The sequence below is a fragment of the Dendrobium catenatum genome, unplaced genomic scaffold, assembly GCF_001605985.2.
Source record: "Dendrobium catenatum unplaced genomic scaffold, ASM160598v2 fragScaff_scaffold_1284, whole genome shotgun sequence".
NCBI lineage: Eukaryota > Viridiplantae > Streptophyta > Magnoliopsida > Asparagales > Orchidaceae > Dendrobium > Dendrobium catenatum.
In genome coordinates, this window is record NW_021319746.1 from 1,527,743 (window position 1) to 1,540,234 (window position 12,492).

The window sequence follows — 12,492 nt, forward strand, 5'->3', positions numbered from 1 at the left end:
ATCATTTATAATATTTTCTAATCAGACCTTTTTTAGGTCTACCTCTACCTTTCTTAACATAAGTCAAATCTAATACATCTACTCTCCTAACATGGTCATCGAAAGGCCATCTTTTTAAATGACCAAATCATTTAAGGTGGTTCTCTCTAATATTATCTATCAATGGAGATACTCTAACCTTTTCACGTATATGCTTGTTTCATATTCTATCTCTAAAAGTAAATCAACCCATCCACCTGAGCATCCTCATCTCAGCAACACTTATCTTAAGATTATGCTTCTCTTTTAATGCCCAACATTCTGAGCCATAAAGCATTGCAGGTCTCACCACCATCTTGCAAAATTTTCCCTTAAGTTTGAGTGGTACTTTTCTATCACACAACAAACCTGAAGCATTCCTCCATTTCAACAATCCAACTTAAATTCTACAAATAATATGTCCATCTATTGCACCATCATTCTGAAAAATAGACTCAAGATATATAAAATGAGTACACTTATTAATGACTTGATCGTTCAAAGTCACAAACCTCCCATTAGATCTATTACTACTAAAATTATACTCCATGTATTTTGTTTTAGATCAACTGAAATGAAAACCTTTAGACACTTAGGTTGACCTCCATAATTTGAGTTTACCTTCAACTCCCTCTCTAGTATTATCAACAAGAAGATTAATATCATTAGCAATAAGCATACACCAGGTTACATCCTCATGCAAAATTTTTGTCACAACATCCATGACAAAGCAAAGAGATAAGGGCTTAAGGATGATCCTTGATGTAATCCAACTTAAATAAGAAAATATTTGGTCAAACCACCTTGTGTTTGAAAAAAAGTAATATTTCCTGCATACATATTCCTAATGACTTGATTATAAACATTATTAACCTCTTTTTATTTTAGAATTCCCCATAGCATTTCTCTTAGAACTATATCATATGCTTTCTCTGAATAAATAAATATTAAATATAGATTCTCCTTATTCTTTTTAAAATTACCCATCAACCCTCTCAATAAATGAATAGATTTAATATTACACTTACCCGGCAAGAATCCAAACTAATTTTGAGAAACATTAGTATCACGTCATAACATATGCTCCATAACTCTCTCCCAAAATTTAAAGTATGACACATCAACTTATTTCCTCTATAATTTGTGCAATCTGGTGCATCACCTTGATTCATAAAAATAGGAATCAACACAATCAATCTCCACTCATCTGGCAACTTTTTAGTCTTCAAATTATTTTAAATTTCTTGACTTACTAAACTTTTCAATATTATTTTAAAGACTAAAAAGATGACAGATGAATGGAGAAGGAGTGCGTTGATTCCTATTTCTAGTACTAAAGGTTATGAATAAGAGTGTGTGAATTATAGAGGAATTAAGCTAATGTGTCATATATTAAAATTATGAGAGAGTGATTTAGCATAATTTACATTGTGATACTAATATTTCTCAAAATTAATTTCACTTTAGTGATATTAGCATCTTAAATAAAAATAAGTTTTTTATATTTTCCATCATAATAGTAAAACTGAAGTTAGAAATGTTTTAAGGAAAGTTAAATGAGGAAAAGAAGTTAGACTATAGGATATTCAATTGTGGAAAGACTTAGGAGATCAAGATATTTCTTGGCTTACTAAAGTTTTTAACATTATTTTGGAGACTAAAAAGATGCCAGATGAGTGGAGTATGTTTGTTCTAATTTTTAAGGATAAAAGTGATGAAAAAAAGTGTGTAAATTATAGATGAATTAAGTTAATGTATCATATATTAAGACTATGGGGGAGAGTAATTGAGCATAGCTTGTGATGTGATACTAAGCAATTTTGATTTCATCTTCTCCTAAGTGTGAACTATAGGAAGAGATTTAAGATGGGTTTGGGTTGGTTGACCTAATACTAAAGTGAGATCAAATATTATTACAGAAAGCTCCTCCATGTGAATTTTTTTATTGGGGAGCACGAGGAAGGCAAGGGAACTCTAACCATAAGCTTGGTACACCTAGTCATAACCTGGTTATCTCTATAGAGCAATCCATTAATAGAGGAGCAATGATCTAATTTTATTTTATTTTTTTACATGTGTGGCTAGTAGAAAATGATGGATTAGGTCCCTTGCCTTAATGATGAGAAAGCAAAAGAAATCCTCTCTAAAATTCCCTTGAAGTAGTCTAAATTACTAGGTTGATGAAAGATATATATTTAATTTTTCTTTTTTAAAGGTTCTTGGAGCTCATCAATAGTTGTCAAAGGGGGTTAGAGGGTGTGTTGATTTGCTAGAAGCTTAGTGAATGTGATGGCTCCCTCCTCCTACAATTATGGTGGTTATATGATTTTATAGTCAATTTCATGAGCTTAGCCAACATTGTTATTATTGTGTCCCAATCCTTGGATAAAAAAAAGTGGAGGATAGACTTAGGTAGTTGAAAACCAACATAAAACTTATTGAATAATCATGATATGAATCCTTTGATACATTTGGTTAATGAAAGGGAAATCCCTAATAGTGATGTGTTATAGGGCATGAATATAACAAAAAATGTGTAAGGCTACTACACCAATGCCTGAGTGCAGTGTAAAATAAGCAAGTCATTGAAAGTAGATAGGATACAAAATTGGAATATATGTTATCTTACTATAAAATTAATGTAATTAATATATATTATGATTCATAGGAAGATAAATATTTTATTTATTTTGAAAATAAAATGGGTTGGAGAAAAGGTTAAGGAGATTGATAGTTTAGGAATTAATTTATGATATTCAAGAATGAGTCATACTAAAAATTGTATAAGTGTGATTATAGATCAAAGGTTAAAGGATAATATCATATAAATTAATAGAATTAGAGGTAGAATTATATATTTAAAGATTATTATTGATGCAAATATTATTAATATTATCAGTGCTTATGCACCTCGAGTTGGTTTGGATATGTGCTCAAAATTAAAATTTGTTAATGACTTTGTAGAATTAATAGAAAGGATACCTCTTGAAGAAAGAGTTTTATTGGAGAATATTTAAATAAAAATATTGGCACTATAGTATAATATTTTCTTATAAGAAAAATAGATCATTTAGATTGCAAAGATTATAAAGTCATTCTGAGTGAACATTTATGTGCATCACTCATTAGCATTGGCCTTTAAGATGAAGGGGTGGATTATAAAAAAAAAAGAATAAAATGTTGTCCCAGGATTAGATGAGGAATTTAAAGAATGCTAATAAAAGTATTTTTAAGTATAAGATTTGAGATCTCAAGATTTTAGTTGTTCATGAGAAAGCTAATGTTATGTGAGAAAAAGTAGCTAGTGATATCAAGAATGATTAAAGTATATGCTTAGAGAATGAAAAGACAAAAGTTCCTAATTATAAAATTAGATGTTAGTAGAATTAAATGTAAAAAAAAAAGAAGATTTATTATAAAAATTAGTATAGATGTAAAAGCTAAAAAAATTTGGAAGGATATAAAGGGGCCCATAGAAGTCTGCAAAAGTAATTTGTGATGCAAAGAATTTTTTTTAGTGATTTATATATTAGATTTGAAACAAAGAAGGGAAAAAAATATCGGTATAAGTTAGCCAAGCAAAGAGATAGGATAAGTAAGGATCTAGTTCATGTGAAGTGCATTAAAGATGATATCAAAATTTGCTTTTCTTAGTAGAGGATATTAGACATAGGTGGCTGATATATTTCAATAAGATTTTCAACGAATATTATGAGAATATGATTGAATTTAGTGATCTTAGTAACCTAAATGAAAATATGGAATTTTATTTTCTTCATCATATTAGTAAATTTGAAGTTAGATAGGCTTAAAGAAAATGAAGTGAGGAAAAGCGGTTAAACCTTATGATATTCCAACATAGGTGTATAAACACTTAGGAGATCAAGGTATTTCTTGGCTTACTAAACCTTTTTAATATTATTTTGGAGGCTAAAAAGTTGCTAGATGAGTGAAGAAAAAGTGTGTTGGTTCCATTTTTTAACATAAATGTGATGCAAAAGAGTGTGCAAATTATAGAGAAATTAAGTTCATGTGTCATACATTAAAACTATGTGAGAGAGTAATTGAGCATAGGACACAATATAATAATATTATAGCCCAATGTTTTTTTGCTTTTGATATTTTTCTTATTGGCAAAACTAAAGAGGGAGTTGAAGAAAATTTTCAATTATGGAGGTCATCCTTAAAGTCTAAAAGATTTCATTTGAGTAGATCTAAAATCAAATGCATTTAGTGTAATTTTAGTAGTAATATATATAATTGAGTGATTTTGACTTTAGGCTGTTAAGTCATTAAAAGAGTACACATTTAAGATTTATTGAGTTTATTGTTCAAAATCATGGTGAAATAGATGGCGATATTATTAGTAGAATTAATAAGTGGATGGTTTAAGTGGAGGAATGCATCATGCCTATTATGAAATAGACAAGTACTCCACAAAGTTAAGTGAAACTACTATAAGATTTTGATGAGACCTATAATGCTTTATGGTGTAGAATGTTGGCCATTAAAAGAGAAGCATAAAACTAAGTGTTATAGAGATGAGGATGCTCAGGTGGATGGGTGGCTTTACACTTAGAGATGGAATGAAAAATAAGGATATATGTGAAAAGGTTGGATTAGCTCCAGTGGAAAATAAGATTAGAGAGAATTTCCATAGATGATTTGGTCACATAAAACATCAACCTTCTAATGATTTGGTTAGGAAAGTAGGTGCATTAGATCAAACATATGTTAAGAAAGGTAGAGGTAGACCCAAAAGACTTGGTTAGAACATATTATAAATGACCTGTCTTATTATATTTTAATGAGAATTGTTCTTAATAAAACACAATGGAGAAATAAGATTCATGTAGTAACCCCATGTTATGTAATAAATGATTGATGTTGTTATTGTTGGCTGAGCATAACCATGGCTACCCTATGGATTTTCCTTATCCATATGCTACATGTCATAATTAAGTGAGTTGGATGGCTAGGAGCTTCCATGGAAGTGAATAAAATAGTATTATAATCTTAAGCGTAGAGTATTTATAGTAGATATTTGTACTTATGGTAATCTTCTTTTATCATGCTTTATCAATAATTAACCATGTGTAAGGTTATTTAACTATGGTAAAATTAGGTGAGGGAATTAGTAATTTATTTATTTTTTCTTCTAAATGGATGATTAATCCTACTTGATTTGGTTATTTGGATAGGTATAAACTAGATAAACACAATTTGGTCATAGATGGGTAGATTGACCCACTTTAATGAGTCAAATGACTTGAACCAAGTTATTAATGTCTTATTAACATCCTTGGCTAAGTTCACACTCTAATGGCTTGGTTATAATTGTGGTTTTCACACTCTAATGGCTTTGTTATAATTGTGGTTTACTTAAGATAAATCAGTATAGAAAGTAAGTGTTCCAATTAATGGACAATTTTCCTTTCTTAGCTACGCATAGTCAAACCTACATAAAATTTAATTTTACCAAAACCTGCTCATGCCAAATTCACTCAAAAGCAGTTCCTCACTTAGGGAATAGGTCTCATTTTTTACTTAAAATAATGTTGGCTTAATTAACTCATTTGAATTCAAATGAGACAAGTTGGGCCAACTGAGTTTAATTTGTTTAATTGATTAATCGATTAGATATTTGAGTATGTTTATAAGCTAGAGACACATTTTTTAAGCTTAAAAGCCTTTTAGGTGACCCAATTTTAAGTTTAATACAAGCTTAGGTTATTTGACCCATTAAGGGTTCCCTTTTGCCAAACCGTTTTTTGGGTTAACTAGTTTGCCAAATCATAGGCCAATTGTGATCTAAGAAGTTTTACTTCTTATAAAGATTTTTTTATTAGTTAGGTGCCCTTTATAATTATTAATTCAATGTCTAATAAGTAAATAAGCCAAGAAACCAAGAAAAAGTGTGGATAATAACACTATCAAAACTATTCCATATTGACAATGGGAAGAATTGTCATTGGATTTTATCTTAAGATTGCCTAAAATTTTTTTTGACATGATAATACATTTGTGATAGTTTATAAGTTTTTAAAAAATAGGTTCACTTTATTATTTATTGCAAAAGCAATTATGTTTTTCATATTGCTAGATTATTCTTCAAGAAAATAGTGCATTTATATTGCCTTCCCTCATGAATTGTTTCTAATTAAGATGTTTCATTTTTTTAAGGCTTCTATAAAATCTTGTTGAAACTACTAGGCACCACTATAAGACATTTTATCTTTCATATGATGGAAAACTAAAGTAATCAACCAAACTTTGGGAAAAAAGCATAGATGTCTTATAGGAAAAAGTTTAAGAAATTGAAATTTATGCATACCTATCTCTAAATTATCTATTTTTGTACTACCTAAAAAATCATAAAGACATCACCATTTGACAAAGTCAATTGACAACACCCAAGAAGAGTGGTGGATGTGGTTAGCCTCCCATCTCATATATTTTTTGAATTTATATTACAAATGACTTTCAAAATCTTAATAATCATATAAAAAATAAATTACTTCAACTAATGAAAAATATGTTCCTTGGATAAACTATAATTACTAAATAAAAGAATTTAAATAAAGTGAGTATATTTTGATTTACATCCACTTTAAGCATTATCAAACTACCAAATTTTAAGAAATTATATCCAAAGGTTTTTGGTACATTCAAAATTATTAGAAAATTTAAATTTAATTCTTATCACATTGATTTCCATAATAATATACTCAATTATTTTGTTATTAATATTAAAAATATTCTATCATATGAAGGAGTTGGCAAACTTTTCGCTTGTTTAGTGTGACTCTTTAGAAAGAGAGAGAGTTTATCATTTATAGAGTCCCCCACCACCCTCTTTTCATGAAAGTTGTTTTTATTATCACTACAAACCACACAATAAACCAATTGCTATTCATAAATAATTACTTCATTAGAATAATAAGACACTTGTTGATGATATTTGATTGATTTTAATTGATTCAAAGACTAGCCTCGTAATTGGTGTAGAAGTACTTGGATTTTCACTCTATAAAATAGAGTTGAACTGAGCTTAGAGGATTTAGTGCATTAAATAGATTAGGCCACTAGCTAATTCTAAGTGCAAGAGTAAAGGCCCAATTATGCAAAAGCCCATAAATAAGAGCCTTTGATATCCCAAGATTAAAATTTTAAAAATTTCAATATGTATTTATTTTCTTACATTTTATTTTGGATTTTCAGAATACCAAAGAATCATGTATGGTTGACCCTCTTAATGAAGTCATAATGGAAAATGAAAATATTAAACACATCTTTGAAACTCTCCCCTATCATTAAGAGATAGCTACCCTTTCCCTCCATTTTATCTCTCTAATTGTGATAGTTCAAGGGTCCTGTTATGTCTACAAATATGTGTTCATATGCATTATAATTTCTAATGTTGATTGAACTATTTTATTGAAGAATTTTTTCTCATTTTTTGTGATTAGTGGCTTTAAGAATATTTCTTTCTTGGTATGATAAGATAACTATTCTTTTTTATCTTAAGTTTATTGCTATCCCTCTCGAAACACCTACACTAAATCTTCCTTCACCTCCCAAGCATATGGCAAGACTAAACATTTACCATCCAAGCCACCACAATCTTTCCAAACCCCCATAGTAGGCTTTTTTCTAATATTAAGTAAATAACTAGTTAGTGTTGTATTTCACACCTCAATAAGGCCTTAAACCTAAGAAAATTAAATAATCTACTCCCAATAATAAGTTCACATCCTAATATACATATATTCACCATTATTTGTGCTTATTTAGATAGTAAAAAATCAATTCTCATATGAGATCCTTCAAATAACCCCAAACTAGCAAAATCTGGACTAGCCATTGTTTTTCCCCATTCATACCCCTCTTCCTTTAAAAAATTCTAGATCATATTTTCGTACAGTAATACAAATATCCAAAATAATTTTGAGATATCAATAGCACCAAAAGGCCTCCCAACACCAATACTTAGCTTTAAGACATCATTATACAACATCCTAGTTGTGGTCTAAGGTAGTTATCAAGTGTTTGTTTAGTATAATAAACTACCAACTTAATGAGCCATCATATTTAGTTAAAGCTTAGTTCTAACTTATTATGGGCCTTCAAGTGTTATTTTTGCAGTATCATCAACACTAACATCGAAGAACTAAGTACTTGGCCAAAGTGTATGTATCCTACTTGATCAAATGATCATAGATCAACATATGGCCTAACGAAGTTTTTTTGATGTGGTAAAACGGGGGAAACATATGAATGTATAATGGAAAAATTGTATGAATGAGAATCATATTTCGAAATCAATATTTTGGATTATAAATAGAGATAAGAACAAGAAACTAAGCACCATTGAGGGAAATTGGTCTATATTACTCTCCATAAATTTGTTGGACTTAATTCATTAGTGATGAAAAAATATATAAAATGCTTTAATATTCATTGATAGTTTTTCCCATTTTTTTATACCTATAAATAGAGATCACATAAAGCTAATGTTGAGGTAATGAATTTTAATGGATACCTACAAGAAGGAGCACAATTATTTGGATTAATGAGGTCTCTTTAATAAAGTTTAGATTATAAGAGAAATTAAAGAGACCTAAGGTTTCACATTAAACCATCATGAAAATTCAAAAATGGTGGATTATGAGGATGCCATATATGGAGAATGAACATTTTCTTTTGCTAACCTTTAAGGTAGTGACTATAGTTACTTGTGTTGAAAAGTATGTGATTGCAAATTTTTAAGATGCTTAAGGATTGCATTATAGTTCTTTTATAAAGGTAATAAGGGTTACATTCCTATACACATCCATATTGAGTTAGATGTATTGTCACCATGTGTAAGCCAATTAATTAGGTCTAAAGCTTTGAAGGCCTTCTATTGATGGCATTATCTATCTAACTAATTAGCTTCCAAGAGGGAACATAAATTGTGCAAGGATTTCTAATGGGGTGGAGTCTACTTGTATATTTGCATTCTCTTACTGTACTTCCACTATAGGAAAACTCGTCATTATCGGCAGATGATTTACGTCGATAACATGAAAATTGCGATGAAAAGATAACGTTTCTATCGAATTTCCAGTGGAATTTCATGCGTCAGTTTGGCACGCGCCAAAAAAACCTTTTCGGCGTAAAAAATAAGCTGGAACACGTTCCGATGTACGTTCCGACGCATTATTGGCCAGAAAGTGTGTGCCCATTACGTGGATTTCGGCTAGATTATTCCGGCGTTAAATATGTCAGCATTATCGGCGTAAAAATATGTTGAAAATACCTGCGGAATAAACATCGCAACGTACGCCAAAACTGAAGAAACAAATTTTAACCGGTGCATTATCCACCGGAAAAACCGCCGTATCAAAAATGCCGGAACAAATTATTTTATTCGTTGTATCATAATTTTTGGCGAAATACCAATATCGTTACATCCGAAAACCTATAGAAGAAATAAAAAAATTGCTTCCCAGATAGTAATCAGATTTCCACTCCTACAAATAATTACAGATAATTCTAGCAAAAATTGCTCCACAACATAGATCTACACAGCACAAATTTTAAGAACTTCAGCAAATACTTAAAAACATAAACATTACAAATTATTCATTAACATCAACCAATATTCAAAAACATCACAAATTATTCATTAACACCAAATATTCAAAAACTTATACAAGTTCATATAGCATTAAAAAAATTAAACAACTACTATGAATCCATGGACTCATCATTAGCTGGAGCTACCTCTTTTCCACTCAACTGCTCCCTCATTTTGCGTATTTCATCCAACAACTAATTGTGTTGCTCCTGTATTTGCATCTGTACATGTACTTACAACTGAACTTTCCAATCAACTTATGATTTCTTTACTTGTTCTAGCTCCTCTTGAAGGGCAGCTATCTGTTGACTATGTAAGGACTCATCTGAATTGGCTATGAAGCTGGATCCAGTAGAGGTCATCCCCTCATATGCTTGGGCTTACGAACCTAAATCATAAACCCTGCCATGTTGCATTCCTCCTATGGCTTGCGACCAGATGTAGTACTCAGAATACTCTATAGAGCTGTCAGAAGAACCCTCACCTACTGCGGCCTGACTCTCTCGAAGCTGTGTATACTCCTCCTGTGAAAGTAGAATATATATATAATTGAGACTAAAACTAAAAATCATTAAACACATATACTTACATGGGCTTTTCTTGCTCGCTCATCAACCCATTGTTGATCCTCCTGTCACTTATGAGTGCAACTATGTAATTCCACAGGAGTTGATTCTATACCCAGCATCTCTTTCTGTAATAGAATTCTATTAAAGAAAATTTTCAATATACATTTAAAATTCATTACCATACATCGCATGTGCTCAGTATGTGAAACTGAGCCGCCAGTATGAAGGGAACTACCCATCCCCCCAATATAAGAAGCTCTGTTTTGTTGATTTTGATCCCTCCTCCTGCTATACTCTGTGCTGCCCCAAGAATTGTTCAACTCAGCCCATATAGTCTCTCCAAATCCACAATGGCAACTCGCCAGTCTTTTTATTGTCTGTACATATATCGCGCATCCGTGCATGAATCCTCTACGATATAGATCAACAAATACATCATCTAGTCTTAGGTGCACTAGATTTTTATGTTTAGAATATGGACATGAAAACATTCCATCTGATATGAAGCTGGGTAGTTGTTTCGTTGTCTAAATGAAAATATTCATCCCATTAATTAATTCATTTATTAATGTCGTTCATCCTTGCGCCAATCGATTATACATCAAACTTCTTTGATTTTTAATATCCATAACCTACATATACTTGGAGCAAATAATTAATGGATTATAATGATTTTGTGACAATGATTAGATATAGATTATTGGCAGACATAATTAAGTCGAGCAATGTATGTTAGATAATGTAAATAAGGAGATGTCAATAATTGGCAACATGACAAATTGACAACGATCCAATGGAGGTACTCCAAGTCGGCTTGCTAGTTAGCTTAAACTCAACTCAATAACGAGCTCGGGAGTCGAGCTTATTGAGTTTCAAGTTCGAGCTTTTTAATCAAGCTTGTATAATATATGAGTTCAATTTCAAGTTGAGCCTGAATCAACTTGAAGACTCATCGAGCAGCCTGTAGTCATTCCATTGTCCACTCCCAAGCCTCTAATATAGTGCCTCGCCTAGATGCCCTAGCTCTATTTTTCAATTCTTGGGTCTTGAGAGCTTGCGATTTATGATGATTGTGACCTACGATTGAGGAACTATCTTATCACGTATATACTCCAACTTTATCATGTATATGCTTATTTCGAAACTATCCATAATATTTTTGGAATATCTAAAATATTTTTTATCTAATCTTATCTTCCAATGGAGGTACTCCAACCTTATCACGTATATGCTCATTTCGAAACTATCTATAAGGCTAAATCCACTCATCCACCTGATTATCCTCATCTCTGCAGCACTATGAACAATACATCTAAAACATGTACTCTTATTAACGAGTTGCTCGCCTAAAGTCACAATCACCTCACTAGGTATACTCCATCATCTCTATCTTTACTCGTATCAACATGAATAATATCATAAGCAAAAAGAAAACACCAAGGCACATCCTCTTGCAAATGTCTAATAAAAAATTATAAGAGGTAAAATGTTACAATGGATGAAATCAGCGCTTGAGGTGGCGAACGTCGGCAAACTAGGTTGAACGGTCTTCACAATGGCGTAGCTACTCTAACCTATAAAACCAAACTCCTTACCAATCTATTCAATTTTATATTAAGAAAATCAACAAAAAAATTGAAATTCATAGTGGATTTTCTCAAAAACTGAGTCCTTTCACCGGCGACAGAGGCGGTGATCGTCAGCAACCTCTCGTGGAAGACCGGAAGGCTTGGCAGCTGTGATCTACAGTGGGGCGACGCTAGGGCGACGAAGCCGAGCGGGGACTTCAAACAAAACAGCGGAAGGAAATGGTAAGCCAAACGAGCTCAGGTCAGAAATAAGGCTTTCGCCGCTAGACTTTACGACGTATAAAATGCCGAAAGATTTTTGGACGTCTTTTACGTCTGTAATATTACGTTGTGTTTAAAATGACCGGCGTCTAATAGGCCAGATTTTTCTGGCATAAAATACGCCGCTTTAGATTATATGCTTACATATTCCGATGTATAAACTGGCGTAAAGCGCTTTGAAAAAATACTGACGACTATTCTGCTGGCAAATATGCCGTACTAATTCCGTCACAAACGACGCCGGTAAAAACGCCTTAATTACCGACGTATATATATCCGCCAGAAGCTCCGACGATAATCACGCATTTTCCCGTAGTGTTCCCATGCATAGTAACTCTGGAACTATAGGTATAGAAGACTACTTCTGCTTAACAAGCTAGTAAAATATATGAACATTGAGAGGTTAAAAGTTGGGGCAAATTGGGTTTGAGCA